The sequence below is a fragment of the Chlorocebus sabaeus genome, chromosome 5 (assembly GCF_047675955.1).
Source record: "Chlorocebus sabaeus isolate Y175 chromosome 5, mChlSab1.0.hap1, whole genome shotgun sequence".
NCBI classification, from domain to species: Eukaryota; Metazoa; Chordata; class Mammalia; order Primates; family Cercopithecidae; genus Chlorocebus; species Chlorocebus sabaeus.
This window is the reverse complement of record NC_132908.1, coordinates 45,568,164-45,583,510: the sequence shown is the minus strand read 5'-3', so window position 1 is coordinate 45,583,510 and position 15,347 is coordinate 45,568,164. Positions and strand designations below refer to the sequence as shown.

Here is a 15,347-nt window from a genome sequence, read left to right as displayed (position 1 = left end):
ATTAGACAAAGATTAGGTCCATCATGCACAACCTGTGTTACTACGCCTCTTTCTCTTCTTGGGATCAAGCTGGCTCAGGGATGTTCTGCTTGGCCGCAGAGGGATGGACAAAGTGAGCCTAAAATCTGCATCACTAACACTAAAAGGTAAAGTTTTCAGATCTCCAACAGGCTGAACTGATCCTCCAGAAACAAATTTACCAAAAATCAATCCATCAACAGCGAACATGCAAAATAACCAATTTTCCAAAAGTTCAATAAACAGTTTAAAAATTTACCAAATTCATACTTTGTGTTCTAGATGCCCCTACCTATTACCCTGCTTCTGCCTCCTCCTCTTGAATATTCATTTTCAAATTTCTATCAAAATGATCAATGGATTGAACACTTAATGAACTGGTCATTCAGTGAATTGATTCTTAGCTAACTAATTTTCCATAAACAGCCCCTCACCTGGTGCATACACAGGCTTGTGAATCGCTCTCCTCTTCTTCAATTGGAGTTTGAGAGCACCTGTTAGAAAGGGGTTCAGTCCTGATTCACCTAAGCAGGTCTGAATATGGGAGATTTGTCACCATCCTCTATTGAGAGACAGCATCCTTCCCCATGGTGGAAAAGCAGCTTTCATGTTGAAAGCTTGCCTGCTGTTTGTTTACTTGAATTTGGGTGCTTTCTCTGACCTCGCTGAAAAGTCATTATGAAAGAGCAGGCTCTTGGCAGGTGTGTACATTATAAGTGACACGCTTTAAAAACACCTCGTGTAAATCAGATATTGCCATAAAATGGAAATTGCAGCTACAAATTGCATACTTATTACAGCAGTTTCTGATATATGAGGCAATGTTGACGCTATATAACAGGTAGCTTGAGAAATAGAAAGTTACATGTGGCACATAAAAGATAATTATTTTTCAATTCGCAATAATACAATCGCTCTTATTTTTGACATCACAGAATCCTACATCAAAACTGGAAAGATTCTTATGGACATTATCCAGCCCTTCATTTTATAGCTAAGAAAGCTAAGGCTTGTGAAGGGATGAAATCTGCCCAAGGTCACCCAGAACCTGTCTATGCTGCTTCCTTGACATACACCCACCATGTGGAGGCTCCATGGCTCTGTCCACTTTCCTTAATGAGTTTGTGGAAGCAGGAAGTCTACTTGAGTCTACCCCATTCAAGGCACCAGAGACAAGGCAAGAGACACATGACCCCTGCCATCAAGAAGCTCACATTGGCCACACTGGTGGGGAAGCTGAGCCCCAGGGAGCCTGCACAAGGAGCAGTGGCAGAGGCAGGTCAGATTGCCTCCCAAGCTCCTGACTCTGGGCCCACAGGGCAGCGCTGGCACAGCCTAAGGACAGAGGTGTGTGCCCTGGCCCCTGAACTCCCTGAGTGCATTTTTTAAAATTCTCTTAAAAATGTGAGAGAGTCAATATCCTATGGTACTGTAGTTTTGCAAAATGCTATCATTGGGAGAAACTGGATAAAGGGCATATGAGATCACTCTATTATTTCTTACAAATGCATGTGGATCTACAATTATCCCAATATAAAGTCAATTTTAAAACTATGGGAGGATTTTCAAAATGGCATCAAATGGTATATCCAGTCAAGACAGTGCTGTGGTTGGCTCACAAACCACTCTCACTTGAGCCTCACTTGAAAACAAAATAAACATCTCCCTAGAGAAGACCAGAAATGGATCAGTTAGGTGACAAACACCCTAAAAGCCCTAATGTGGCTAGGCTCGGTGACTCACACCTGCAATCCCAGCAGGGAGGCCAAGGCGGGTGGGTCACCTGAGGTCTGGAATTTTAGACCAGCCTGACCAACATGGTGAAACCCATCTCTACTAAAAATACAAAAATTAGCCCAGCATGGTGGCACATGCCTATAATCCCAGCTACTCTAGAGGCTGAGGCAGGAGAATCGCTTGAACCCAGGAGGCAGAGGTTGCAGTGAGCTGAGATTGCGCCATTGCACTCCAGCCTGGACAACGAGAGCGAAACTCCATCTCAGAAAAAAAGCTCACATTTGGGTGCAGTGGAAATACAATGCTACAATGCTTGGGCTTTGCCTCTGCCTCTGCCTCTGCCTCATTCTATGTCCTTGGGCTAGTCATCTAATCTCATTGGGTTTCAGTTTCTTGGATTATTTTTTTTAAGATGGGGGTCTCACTATGTTGCCCAGGCTGGCCTTGAACTCGGAAGCTCAAGTGATGCTCCTTCCTCAGCCTCCTGAATAACTGGGACTACAGATGCACACCACTGTGCTCAGCTCTCAGTTTCTTAGTCTGCAAAACGAAGCTAATTTCACCTACCTGTCTCACAAGGGCATCATTTGGCAGCATATATACTAAAATTGGAACGATACCGAGAAGATGAGCATGGCCCCTATACAAGGATGACATGCAAATTTGTGAAACATTTCATATTTTTTTAAAAAAGAATTAAATAATACATTCTAGATAGGATTATTAAAGATGGTGTTTAAGCTATCAAGAGCTGTATTCATTTCAGACTACGAAAAGACCAACACTGCAGGAAGACAGTGAGTGCTGTTGAAGTTCAGGGTCAGACTAATGTGGCAAGAGTCCTCAGGAACTATAGCCTTTTCTGTAGATCATCTATCCTGAAGACATTGCCCCAGATTTATCATTCCAGAAGCTATGCAGATCTGCCTTCTCCCAGGCGCTCACAGGGTCGTGATTATTCACTCCAATTCAGAGTTACTTTCTGATTTCAGAATTCAGAATTCAGAATTCTAAGTCCATTCAGTTTTCCAGGTGCGCACCTCTGAAACTGCCACCACTAATCCTATCTCACAGAATGTAAACTGCCTGAGAGCTGGGATGCTTTGGTCTTTCATTCAACAAATGTTTATGGTGAGCCCACTTTGTGCCCAGCTCAGAACTAGCCACTGCCAGTGCTGTAATGCACAAGGAACAAAACAGACAAACTCTTCCTTTAATTGGTGTATGCAATTAAGAAATAGAAAGTGAGAGGCTGAGGCAGGAGAATGGCATGAACCTGGGAGGCGGAGCTTGCAGTGAGCCGAGATCGCGCCACTGCACTCCAGCCTGGGTGACAGAGCAAGACTCCGTCTCAAAGAAAAAACAGAAAAGAAAAAAAAAAAAAGAAATAGAAAGTGGGGAGAAAAGGGAGAGTAAAACAACCCCACCAAGACAATGTCAGAGACTGGCAGGTAGTATGACAGAAATGAATGTCACTGGCTGATTTACTGACTGGGAAGTTGTGTGTGATTGGGTGGCATTCAGCCGGTATACACACATGCTGTCCCAGTTGTAAATGGCTAGCATCTGTTTGGATTACCTAGTGAGTGTACCAACCCTGTTGTCAGAAATGTTTAATGCCACCCCTGGTGTATGGTATAGCATTAGTCAAGCAAGGCATCTTTGAGAGCATAGCACTGAGCAGGAGCTGCATAAGGAGAGGTTGGCCATGAGTACATGTAAGGGAGGCATGCTCCAAGAGACAGAACCAAAAGGTGCAAAAGACCTGTGGCAGGAACTAGCACGGAGTAAGAGAGCAGCAGAAAGAGGGAGAGCAGCAGAAAGAGGGTGGCCAGGGTAACACTGGAGCACAGGAACCTCCAAGGCCAGCCAGGTGGGCAGGAGACAAGGAGACAAGGTGGGCAGGAGCCGCCTATGGGATTTGGGGATTCTTCTCAGTGTGATAAAGAGACATAGAATCCTTATAAGGAGACTTCTAAGCAGGGGACAGGATTTGGGTTTTCATTTTACACGAGCACCCTGGCTGCTTTTGTAGAGGGGCAAGAGTGTATCCTCAGTGCCTAGAATCATGTCTACTGCATAGCAGGTATTGAATAATCTACTATGAAATCAAAGAATGAATATGCTGAACCTTCTCTGGTACTGAATGGAGCCATTCATGATATGAGTTTAGCTTCTTTTAGATCCTCTCTCTCTATGGCCATTACTGAGCAAAAGTGAATGTCCTCACAAACACTAGCTGCTAATGGTGCTTGAGCTGTTAGGATGAGCCCCAGCTTTGATGGTGGTTCCCAAGGCAGGCTCAGGGTCCCACACACCAGAGCTCCTCACAGGGTACCATGCTATGCTTCCAGGCAGAAGTGGACATCTGAGATCTTTATCACTCACAGACGTTACCATGCAGAAGCCTATGCAGAGGAGCTCCTATGTTTAAGTGGGTCTCTCTGCACTAATGGTAAAATTAGACTGTCATTCAAGAAAATTGCTTCCTTGGGATTGCCATTAGCACCTCGGAAGTTGCAATCTGGGGTTTGCGTGTGATTTTTTCATTTTGCAGACTTTACTGCTGCTTCTCAAAGGTGTTTTTTCATTGCAACTTTTCTTCTTTTCCCCTTGTCATCTCCCCATCTGTTCCTAACAGTACATCGCAGAGGGAAGGTCCTCACCATTGTGCTCATCTTTTCACTCAGACAGTGAAAAGCACTCTGAGGGGGAGGTGGGACATGCACAGGAGGCCACAGTGAGGCCTTCAGAAAGAGATAGCACCATCTGCAGTTGACACTGTGGGTGGCCTAACCAACACATTTCCTCCTCTTCTTCTTCCCAAAAGAATCCAGATTTTGTCCAGGTCTGCATGAAGCCATGTGTTTCACAGGAAACCAACCCCACCCCCAGCTCTGGGGATAAGCCTGATTGCTTTGGAAGTAATCCCAAAAACCCTTGCAACGATTGACTCAGGAAAGGTGACCAAATTGAACCAAAGAAAGAAAAGGAGAAGCTTGGGAGAGACCTTTGTTTATTTATTTGGCAAATATTTATTGTGCACCTACTATGTTCCAGGCACTGCTATTAAATGCTGGGAATATAGAAATTATGCGGCAGGGAAAAGAAAGAAGTCATGACTCTGTGAAGAGACACAGACAATAAACAAAATAAGTCATAAAATATGTATAGTATTTGACGATGATCAGTGAAACAAGGTGAAGTAAAGCAGAGATGGAAAGCATGCAAGTCCAAGGGCTGCATTTTTAAATAGGGTCCTCAGGGAAGTCTATTCGAGGAAGGTGAGGGATTTGTCATAATGAAGTCTGTAGTGAGATCATTTCAAGAAAAGGGTCCTGGAGCAGGATGGGCTTAGCATGTTTGAGGAGCAGCAGGGAGGTCAGTGTGCTGGAGTAGAGTGGGCAAGAGGGACAAGAGCAGAAGAAGAAGTCAAAGAGGAGACACTGAGGCCCATCTTGCTGGGCACTGTAGGTCTGGAAAGGACTCCAGCTTTTATACAGAGGCTGCTGGAGGGTTTTGAGCAGAACAGTGTCATGATTTGGCTTATGTTTCAACAGGCTCCCTTTGGTTGCTGTTTAGTAAACAGACCAAGAGAAAGCAAGGACAAGAGTTGAAAGGGTTCATCCTCCATCTTCTGGGAGAGCTTCCAAAAGTCCTCTCTCTTGTCCTTTGGTGTCATTATGAGTAGATGTGAGATGTGAGGAGAAATACAGCCTCTCCATACTCACCTGAGTGTGAAACCGCTCCACACAGGAAACAGAGCCAAGAGAACTGCTGAGAAATGCACACAGAGCTACAAAATTTGGTCAACTATAAAGCTTACCTTGCACCTAAATTTCTGGTTCTGCAAGTCAATAAACATCCTTATTGCTTCAACCAAAGAAAGTTGAGTTTTCTGTTTCTTGAGCTCAAAATCTTTCCAACTGATTCATCACCGAGCCTCACTATCCATCAGCACCATTTGCTCCCACTATGCATGCTGTGGCTACCCCCAGAAAAGCCTATTTATTTATTTTTGAGACAGGGTCTCACTTTTTCACCAAGGCTGGAATGCAGTTGTGCCATCTCAGCTCACTGCAGCCTCAACCTCCAAGGCTCAAGTGATCCTCCCACTTCAGCCTCCCAAGTAGCTGGGACTATGGGCATGCACAACCACTCCTAGCTATTTAAAAATATATATTTGCATATAAATATATTAAAAACATACATAAATATATATGTGTGTGTATATATATGTAAATATGTATATACACATGAGACAGGGTCTGTCTGTGCTGCCCAGGCTGTCAGACTCATCACCTCTTCCTCACCATTTGTGTATTAAATCACCCAACATTTATCGAGTCTTGTATTGGGCTTCCTACTGTCCTGCATTAGAAAGATCAATCCCAGTTCTGAAGAAGTCAAGATTATGTACAAAAGAGAGAGAGACAGCTCTTCTGGTTCCATGACATTAGACTGTGTTAAAAATGACTTTCCTCAGTGCAGCCCATGTGGTCTAAATGCATGAGTCTCTCTGGGCCTCCGTTTGGCCCTTTGTAAAATGACCCTTTCCATCTCTGAGAGTTCATGATCCTATGACTTATAGTAGCTTTCCTTTTGTATTGCTATGGTTTGAATGTTTGTGTTTCTCCAAAATTCTTGTTGAAACTGAATCCTCAATGCAATAGTATTAAGAAGTGGGGTCTTTAGGAGGTTATTAGACCATGAAGGTCCCATCAGATTATTGCCTTTATTAAGTGTCTTGAGGAACCAAGTATGCCCCTTTTAGCCCTCCTTGCATGTGAGGAAATAGCATTCATCTCCCACTATGCAAAGGCACAGCAACAAGGTACTGTCTTGGAAGTAGAGAGTGACTCCTTAACAGACTCTGAATCCACTGCATCTTAATCTTGAACTTTCCAGCCTCCAGAACTGTGAGATACAAATGTTCATTCTTTATAAAACAGCCAGCCTAAGGTATTTTGTTACAGCAGCCTGAACAGACTAAGACAGGTGTCAATCTCTACAGTTAAGCTTCTGTAGCAGACAACGAACCAGAGGTCACAAAGACTTCTTCATATTTTTTCAAAGCCAGAGTCCATGACTAAGTGAATTTGGCAGCACCATGAGCCAAGTCACATTCTTCCACATAGTTTACAGTAAAAAGTTTTCATAATGTAGCTATCCTGTAACAAAAGTATTAATCCTCTCCCCAATATCAACCTTGAATTTCCCATTTCTCTACATTTTTCCCTTTCTAACCTCTTGCTTTAAATGGTATAGCACTATGGTTAAGTTAACTTAGTCTAGAACCAGACAGTCTATTTAACGCCCTCATTCTTTTTGACCCCCACATATCAATCAAGTGACCTTTCTGACTGTAACTCTCACCCTCCTCCTCTCTCATGATCTTCCTTAAAATTCTTCCCTAGTTACAGTAAGACTACATTTGGTTCTCTTACATCTCTGAAAGCTATCACTTCCAAGCCACCTTGGCTAATGCCTCATCATCATTCATGAGTTATCTAGGACTATCCCTAGGTCCTATTCTTGCCTTCCTCCCCCTCTAAACTCATTCTCCTTGAGCATCTCCCATCTTACAACTAAGTCCCAGACCTGTGTTTTTTCATACCTTTCCTTTTTATCTGTGCACCAACCCACGTTCCGCCCATGTCTTCTCCATCCTTCCTCTTCTTCAATGTATCAATTAGGATTCATCTAGCAAAAACAGAAACCCTACTGGGTGTTCCAAATGGAGAGAACTTAATGCAAGCAATTGACCACTCCAGTGATGGAAGATCAAGAAGTCAAGCAGAAGACATTGAGGCAACCCAGAGATCAACCACAGAAGGAAGATGACACCAATCCTAAGGATGGAGGGACAGCAGAAAAGGTTGGAATTACCAGAGCCTGAAAGCTGCAGCTGTCCAGCAGACCCTAAAATCATGGCAGGAGCTGCCGGTTGGAACTAAGAGCAAGAAAAGAGAGTCTGGCTACAAATGGAATCAGGGATGAGAGGTAGACACCTCAAGCCATCCTACTAGACACAGGGAGAAGAGGAGGAATATTCTCCAGCTTCTCCTCTCCCTCAGTCTTCAATCTTCCAAAAATGCTTTCCTGAACTAAATGTCAAAGGATGCTGGGAAATATAGCTCCCTGTGACACAGATCAGATAGGAGAAGGACAGGCAAATAGCCAGTGTACCCATCCAGCAAGCTTCATCTGTCACTACCCACATTCATTCAGGTAGCTTCATTCCTCAGTTCTCCAAACCCGAAACCTTCAGTCATGCTGAATCCCTTCCTCCTATTTCTTCTGGCCCTCTCTGCAGAGTTTTGCCAGCTGCTCTGACTTTTGCTCTAAAATAAATTTATTCTTAACTCCTCTTCCACAGTACTGCAGCCACCATTGCAGTACAGCCACCTTTGCAGTATAGCCACATTGCAGCCACCATTGCAGTACATTCCTGTCGTACCTGGTCCTCCTGTTTCTAGTACCTCTTCCCTTCCAACCTGCCCACCAGCTCCACATTTTCATTGGGAAGATGGGGCCCTGGACCCAGCAGTTTCTGCAGAAGTCTCAGGTCTGACTGTCTTTCCCTGAGCTTGGTCACATGATCTTCCCTGAACCAATCACTGGACAGGTGAAAGGCCTGTCCATGTCAGCTAAACAGAGAGAAGACAGAAAACTTATCTATTTATTTTGATAAATGTAAAAATAGTGCTTCTGATTGGTTAGGCTTTAGTCACATCTCATCCTTGAAACAGGAGTAGGGTCAGCCAGAAAGTGAGTGAAGGGTAGTTCTCCAAAGGAAAAACAGGATTCTGTTTTTAAAAGTATGGGGAATTAATGTTGTAGAGAGGAAAAAAGCAAAGATATGATACACATTCCTTTCATTCTCTCTCCTGCAAAAGAAACCAACAAATCTCTATTCCTTAGCCTATTTCAAGACTCTGTTATGTTGGGAAAAGACTAGAAACAACCTAAAGGTCCATCAATGGGGAATGACTAAAACTAAATGGAGTGATGTGTCATGGTCTTAGGCTTTATAGTTTCATGCAAGGATCAAAGAAAAGAACACATCACAATTTTTTTTATTATACTTTAAGTTCTAGGGTAAATATGCACAACGTGCAGGTTTGATGCATAGGTACACTTGTGCCATGTTGGTTTGCTGCATCCGTTAACTCATCATTTACATTAGCTATTTCTCGTAATGCTGTCCCTCCCCCAGCTCCCCACCCCTCTAACAGGCCCTGGTGTGTGATGTTCCCTATCCTGTGTTCAAGTGATCTCATTGTTCAATTCCCATCTATGAGTGAGAACATGGGTATTTGGTTTTCCGTCCTTGTGATAGTTTGCTGAGAATGATGGTTTCCAGTTTCATCCATGTCCCTGCAAAGGACATGAACTCATCTTTTTAACAGCTGCATAGTATTCCATGGTGTATATGTGTCACATTTTCTTCATCCAGTCTATCATTGATGGACATTTCGGTTGGTTCCAAGTCTTTGCTATTGTGAATAGTGCCACAATAAACATACATGTGCATGTGTCTTATAGTAGCATGATTTATAATACTTTGGGTATATACCCAGGAATGGGATTGCTGGGTTAAGTGGTATTTCTAGTTCTAGATCCTTGAGGAATTACCACACAGTCTTCCACAATGGTTGAACTAATTTACACTCCCACCAACAGTGTAAAAGCGTTCCTATTTCTCCACATCCTCTCCAGCATCTGTTGTTTCCTGACTTTTTAATGATTGCCATTCTAACTGGCGTGAGATGGCATCTCATTGTGGTTTTGATTTGCATTCCTCTGATGACCAGGGATGATGAGCATTTTTTTATGTGTCTATTTTCTTGAGAAGTGTCCTTTCATGTACTTTGCCCACTTTTCAATGGGGTTGTATGTTTTTTTCTTGTAAATTTGTTTGAGTTCTTTGTAGATTCTGGATATCAGCCCTTCGTCAGATGGGTAGATTGCAAAAATTTTCTTTTTTTTTTCTTTTTTTTTTAAATTTATTTATTGTTATTATACTTTAAGTTGTAGGGTACATGTGCACAACGTGCAGGTTTGTTACATATGTATACTTGTGCCATGTTGGTGTGCTGTACCCATCAACTCGTCATTTACATCAGGTATAACTCCCAATGCAATCCCTTCCCCCTCCCCCCTCCCCATGATAGGCCCCGGTGTGTGATGTTCCCCTTCCCGAGTCCAAGTGATCTCATTGTTCAGTTCCCACCTATGAGTGAGAACATGCGGTGTTTGGTTTTCTGTTCTTGTGATAGTTTGCTAAGAATGATGGTTTCCAGCTGCATCCATGTCCCTACAAAGGACACAAACTCATCCTTTTTTATGGCTGCATAGTATTCCATGGTGTATATGTGCCACATTTTCTTAATCCAATCTGTCACTGATGGACATTTGGGTTGATTCCAAGTCTTTGCTATTGTGAATAGTGCTGCAATAAACATACGTGTGCATGTGTCTTTATAGCAGCATAATTTATAATCCTTTGGGTATATACCCAGTAATGGGATGGCTGGGTCATATGGTACATCTAGTTCTAGATCCTTGAGGAATCGCCATACTGTTTTCCATAATGGTTGAACTAGTTTACAATCCCACCAACAGTGTAAAAGTGTTCCTATTTCTCCACATCCTCTCCAGCACCTGTTGTTTCCTGACTTTTGAATGATCGCCATTCTAACTGGTGTGAGATGGTACCTCATTGTGGTTTTGATTTGCATTTCTCTGATGGCCAGTGATGATGAGCATTTTTTCATGTGTCTGTTGGCTGTATGAATGTCTTCTTTTGAGAAATGTCTGTTCATATCCTTTGCCCACTTTTTGATGGGGTTGTTTGTTTTTTTCTTGTAAATTTGTTTGAGTTCTTTGTAGGTTCTGGATATTAGCCCTTTGTCAGATGAGTAGACTGCAAAAATTTTCTCCCATTCTGTAGGTTGCCTGTTCACTCTGATGGTAGTTTCTTTTGCTGTGCAGAAGCTCTTTAGTTTAATGAGATCCCATTTGTCAATTTTGGCTTTTGCTGCCGTTGCTTTTGGTGTTTTAGACATGAAGTCTTTGCCCATGCCTATGTCCTGAATGGTACTACCTAGGTTTTCCTCTAGGATTTTTATGGTATTAGGTCTAACATTTAAGTCTCTAATCCATCTTGAATTAATTTTCGTATAAGGAGTAAGGAAAGGATCCAGTTTCAGCTTTCTACTTATGGCTAGCCAGTTTTCCCAGCACCATTTATTAAATAGGGAATCCTTTCCCCATTTCTTGTTTCTCTCAGGTTTGTCAAAGATCAGATGGCTGTAGATGTGTGGTATTATTTCTGAGGACTCTGCTCTGTTCCATTGGTCTATATCTCTGTTTTGGTACCAGTACCATGCTGTTTTGGTTACTGTAGCCTTGTAGTATAGTTTGAAGTCAGGTAGCGTGATGCCTCCAGCTTTGTTCTTTTGACTTAGGATTGTCTTGGAGATGCGGGCTCTTTTTTGGTTCCATATGAACGTTAAAGCAGTTTTTTCCAATTCTGTGAAGAAGCTCATTGGTAGCTTGATGGGGATGGCATTGAATCTATAAATTACCTTGGGCAGCATGGCCATTTTCATGATATTGATTCTTCCTATCCATGAGCATGGTATGTTCTTCCATTTGTTTGTGTCCTCTTTTATTTCACTGAGCAGTGGTTTGTAGTTCTCCTTGAGGAGGTCCTTTACATCCCTTGTAAGTTGGATTCCTAGGTATTTTCTTCTCTTTGAAGCAATTGTGAATGGAAGTTCATTCCTGATTTGGCTCTCTGTTTGTCTGTTACTGGTGTATAAGAATGCTTGTGATTTTTGCACATTAATTTTGTATCCTGAGACTTTGCTGAAGTTGCTTATCAGCTTAAGGAGATTTTGGGCTGAGACAATGGGGTTTTCTAAATATACAATCATGTCATCTGCAAACAGGGACAATTTGACTTCTTCTTTTTCTAACTGAATCCCCTTGATTTCTTTCTCTTGCCTGATTGCCCTAGCCAGAACTTCCAACACTATGTTGAATAGGAGTGGTGAGAGAGGGCATCCCTGTCTTGTGCCAGTTTTCAAAGGGAATTTTTCCAGTTTTTTCCCATTCAGTATGATATTGGCTGTGGGTTTGTCATAAATAGCTCTTATTATTTTGAGGTACGTTCCATCAATACCGAATTTATTGAGCGTTTTTAGCATGAAAGGCTGTTGAATTTTGTCAAAAGCCTTTTCTGCATCTATTGAGATAATGATGTGGTTCTTGTCTTTGGTTCTGTTTATATGCTGGATTATGTTTATTGATTTGCGAATGTTGAACCAGCCTTGCATCCCAGGGATGAAGCCCACTTGATCATGGTGGATAAGCTTTTTGATGTGTTGCTGAATCTGGTTTGCCAGTATTTTATTGAGGATTTTTGCATCGATGTTCATCAGGGATATTGGTCTAAAATTCTCTTTTTTTGTTGTGTCTCTGCCAGGCTTTGGTATCAGGATGATGTTGGCCTCATAAAATGAGTTAGGGAGGATTCCCTCTTTTTCTATTGATTGGAATAGTTTCAGAAGGAATGGTACCAACTCCTCCTTGTACCTCTGGTAGAATTCAGCTGTGAATCCATCTGGTCCTGGACTTTTTTTGGTTGGTAGGCTATTAATCATTGCCTCAATTTCAGAGCCTGCTATTGGTCTATTCAGGGATTCAACTTCTTCCTGGTTTAGTCTTGGAAGAGTGTAAGTGTCCAGGAAATTATCCATTTCTTCTAGATTTTCCAGTTTATTTGCGTAGAGGTGTTTATAGTATTCTCTGATGGTAGTTTGTATCTCTGTGGGGTCGGTGGTGATATCCCCTTTATCATTTTTAATTGCGTCGATTTGATTCTTCTCTCTTTTTTTCTTCATTAGTCTTGCTAGTGGTCTGTCAATTTTGTTGATCTTTTCAAAAAACCAACTCCTGGATTCATTGATTTTTTGGAGGGTTTTTTGTGTCTCTATCTCCTGCAGTTCTGCTCTGATCTTAGTTATTTCTTGCCTTCTGCTAGCTTTCGAATGTGTTTGCTCTTGCTTCTCTAGTTCTTTTAATTGCGATGTTAGAGTGTCAATTTTAGATCTTTCCTGCTTTCTCTTGTGGGCATTTAGTGCTATAAATTTCCCTCTACACACTGCTTTAAATGTGTCCCAGAGATTCTGGTATGTTGTATCTTTGTTCTCATTGATTTCAAAGAACATCTTTATTTCTGCCTTCATTTCGTTATGCACCCAGTAGTCATTCAGGAGCAGGTTGTTCAGTTTCCATGTAGTTGAGCGGTTTTGATTGAGTTTCTTAGTCCTGAGTTCTAGTTTGATTGCACTGTGGTCTGAGAGACAGTTTGTTATAATTTCTGTTCTTGTACATTTGCTGAGGAGTGCTTTACTTCCAATTACGTGGTCAATTTTGGAGTAAGTACGATGTGGTGCTGAGAAGAATGTATATTCTGTTGATTTGGGGTGGAGAGTTCTATAGATGTCTATTAGGTCTGCTTGCTGTAGAGATGAGTTCAATTCCTGGATATCCTTGTTAACTTTCTGTCTCGTTGATCTGTCTAATGTTGACAGTGGAGTGTTGAAGTCTCCCATTATTATCGTATGGGAGTCTAAGTCTCTTTGTAAGTCTCTAAGGACTTGCTTTATGAATCTGGGTGCTCCTGTATTGGGTGCATATATATTTAGGATAGTTAGCTCTTCCTGTTGAATTGATCCCTTTACCATTATGTAATGGCCTTCTTTGTCTCTTTTGATCTTTGATGGTTTAAAGTCTGTTTTATCAGAGACTAGTATTGCAACCCCCACTTTTTTTTGTTCTCCATTTGCTTGGTAAATCTTCCTCCATCCCTTTATTTTGAGCCTATGTATGTCTCTGCATGTGAGATGGGTCTCCTGAATACAGCAGACTGATGGGTCTTGACTCTTTATCCAGTTTGCCAGTCTGTGTCTTTTAATTGGAGCATTTAGTCCATTTACATTTAAGGTTAAGATTGTTATGTGTGAACTTGATCCTGCCATTATGATATTAACTGGTTATTTTGCTCGTTAGTTGATGCAGTTTCTTCCTAGCCTTGATGGTCTTTACATTTTGGCATGTTTTTGCAATGGCTGGTACCGGTTGTTCCTTTCCATGTTTAGTGCTTCCTTCAGGGTCTCTTGTAAGGCAGGCCTAGTGGTGACAAAATCTCTAAGCATTTGCTTATCTGTAAAGGATTTTATTTCTCCTTCACTTATGAAACTTAGTTTGGCTGGATATAAAATTCTGGGTTTAAAATTCTTTTCTTTAAGAATGTTGAATATTGGCCCCCACTCTCTTCTGGCTTGAAGAGTTTCTGCCGAGAGATCTGCTGTTAGTCTGATGGGCTTCCCTTTGTGGGTAACCCGACCTTTCTCTCTGGCTGCCCTTAAGGTTTTTCCTTCATTTCAACTTTGGTGAATCTGGCAATTATGTGTCTTGGAGTTGCTCTTCTCGAGGAGTATCTTTGTGGCGTTCTCTGTATTTCCTGGATCTGAATGTTGGCCTGCCCTACTAGGTTGGGGAAGTTCTCCTGGATGATATCCTGAAGAGTGTTTTCCAACTTGGTTCCATTTTCCCCCTCACTTTCAGGCACCCCAATCAGACGTAGATTTGGTCTTTTTACATAATCCCATACTTCTTGCAGGCTTTGTTCATTTCTTTTTCTTCTGTTTTCTTTTGGTTTCTCTTCTCGCTTCATTTCATTCATTTGATCCTCAATCGCTGACATTCTTTCTTCCAGTTGATCGAGTCGGTTACTGAAGCTTGTGCATTTGTCACGTATTTCTCGTGTCATGGTTTTCGTCTCTTTCATTTCGCTTATGAGCTTCTCCGCATTAATTACTCTAGCCATCAATTCTTCCACTTTTTTTCAAGATTTTTAGTTTCTTTGCACTGGGTACGTAATTCCTCCTTTAGCTCTGAGAAATTTGATGGACTGAAGCCTTCTTCTCTCATCTCGTCGAAGTCATTCTCCGTCCAGCTTTGATCCGTTGCTGGCGATGAGCTGCGCTCCTTTGCCGGGGGAGATGCGCTCTTATTTTTTGAATTTCCAGCTTTTCTGCCCTGCCTTTTCCCCATCTTTGTGGTTTTATCTGCCTCTGGTCTTTGATGATGGTGATGTACTGATGGGGTTTTGGTGTAGGTGTCCTTCCTGTTTGATAGTTTTCCTTCTAACAGTCAGGACCCTCAGCTGTAGGTCTGTTGGAGATTGCTTGAGGTCCACTCCAGACCCTGTTTGCCTGGGTATCAGCAGCAGAGGCTGCAGAAGATAGAATATTTCTGAACAGCGAGTGTACCTGTCTGTTTCTTGCTTTGGAAGCTTCCTCTCAGGGATGTACTCTGCCCTGTGAGGTGTGGGGTGTCAGACTGCCCCTAGTGGGGGATGTCTCCCAGTTAGGCTACTCAGGGGTCAGGGACCCACTTGAGCAGGGAGTCTGTCCCTTCTCAGATCTCAACCTCCGTGTTGGGAGATCCACTGCTCTCTTCAAAGCTGTCAGACAGAGTCGTTTGCGTCTGCAGAGCTTTCTGTTGTTATTGTT

General features: G+C 42.3%; 1 long non-coding RNA gene and 1 other non-coding gene across 2 annotated transcripts in view; one reads left to right on the top strand and one right to left on the bottom strand.

The window, feature by feature from the left end:
• Window positions 1-15,347, bottom strand: part of LOC140711672 (uncharacterized) — a 130,602-nt gene that overhangs the window by 147 nt on the left and 115,108 nt on the right. The gene's annotated exons all lie outside the window — the stretch shown is intronic.
• LOC119627809 (U6 spliceosomal RNA) lies at window positions 2,338-2,440 on the top strand. Its single transcript, XR_005244035.2, has one exon. It is a non-coding gene; the product is annotated as a U6 spliceosomal RNA (small nuclear RNA).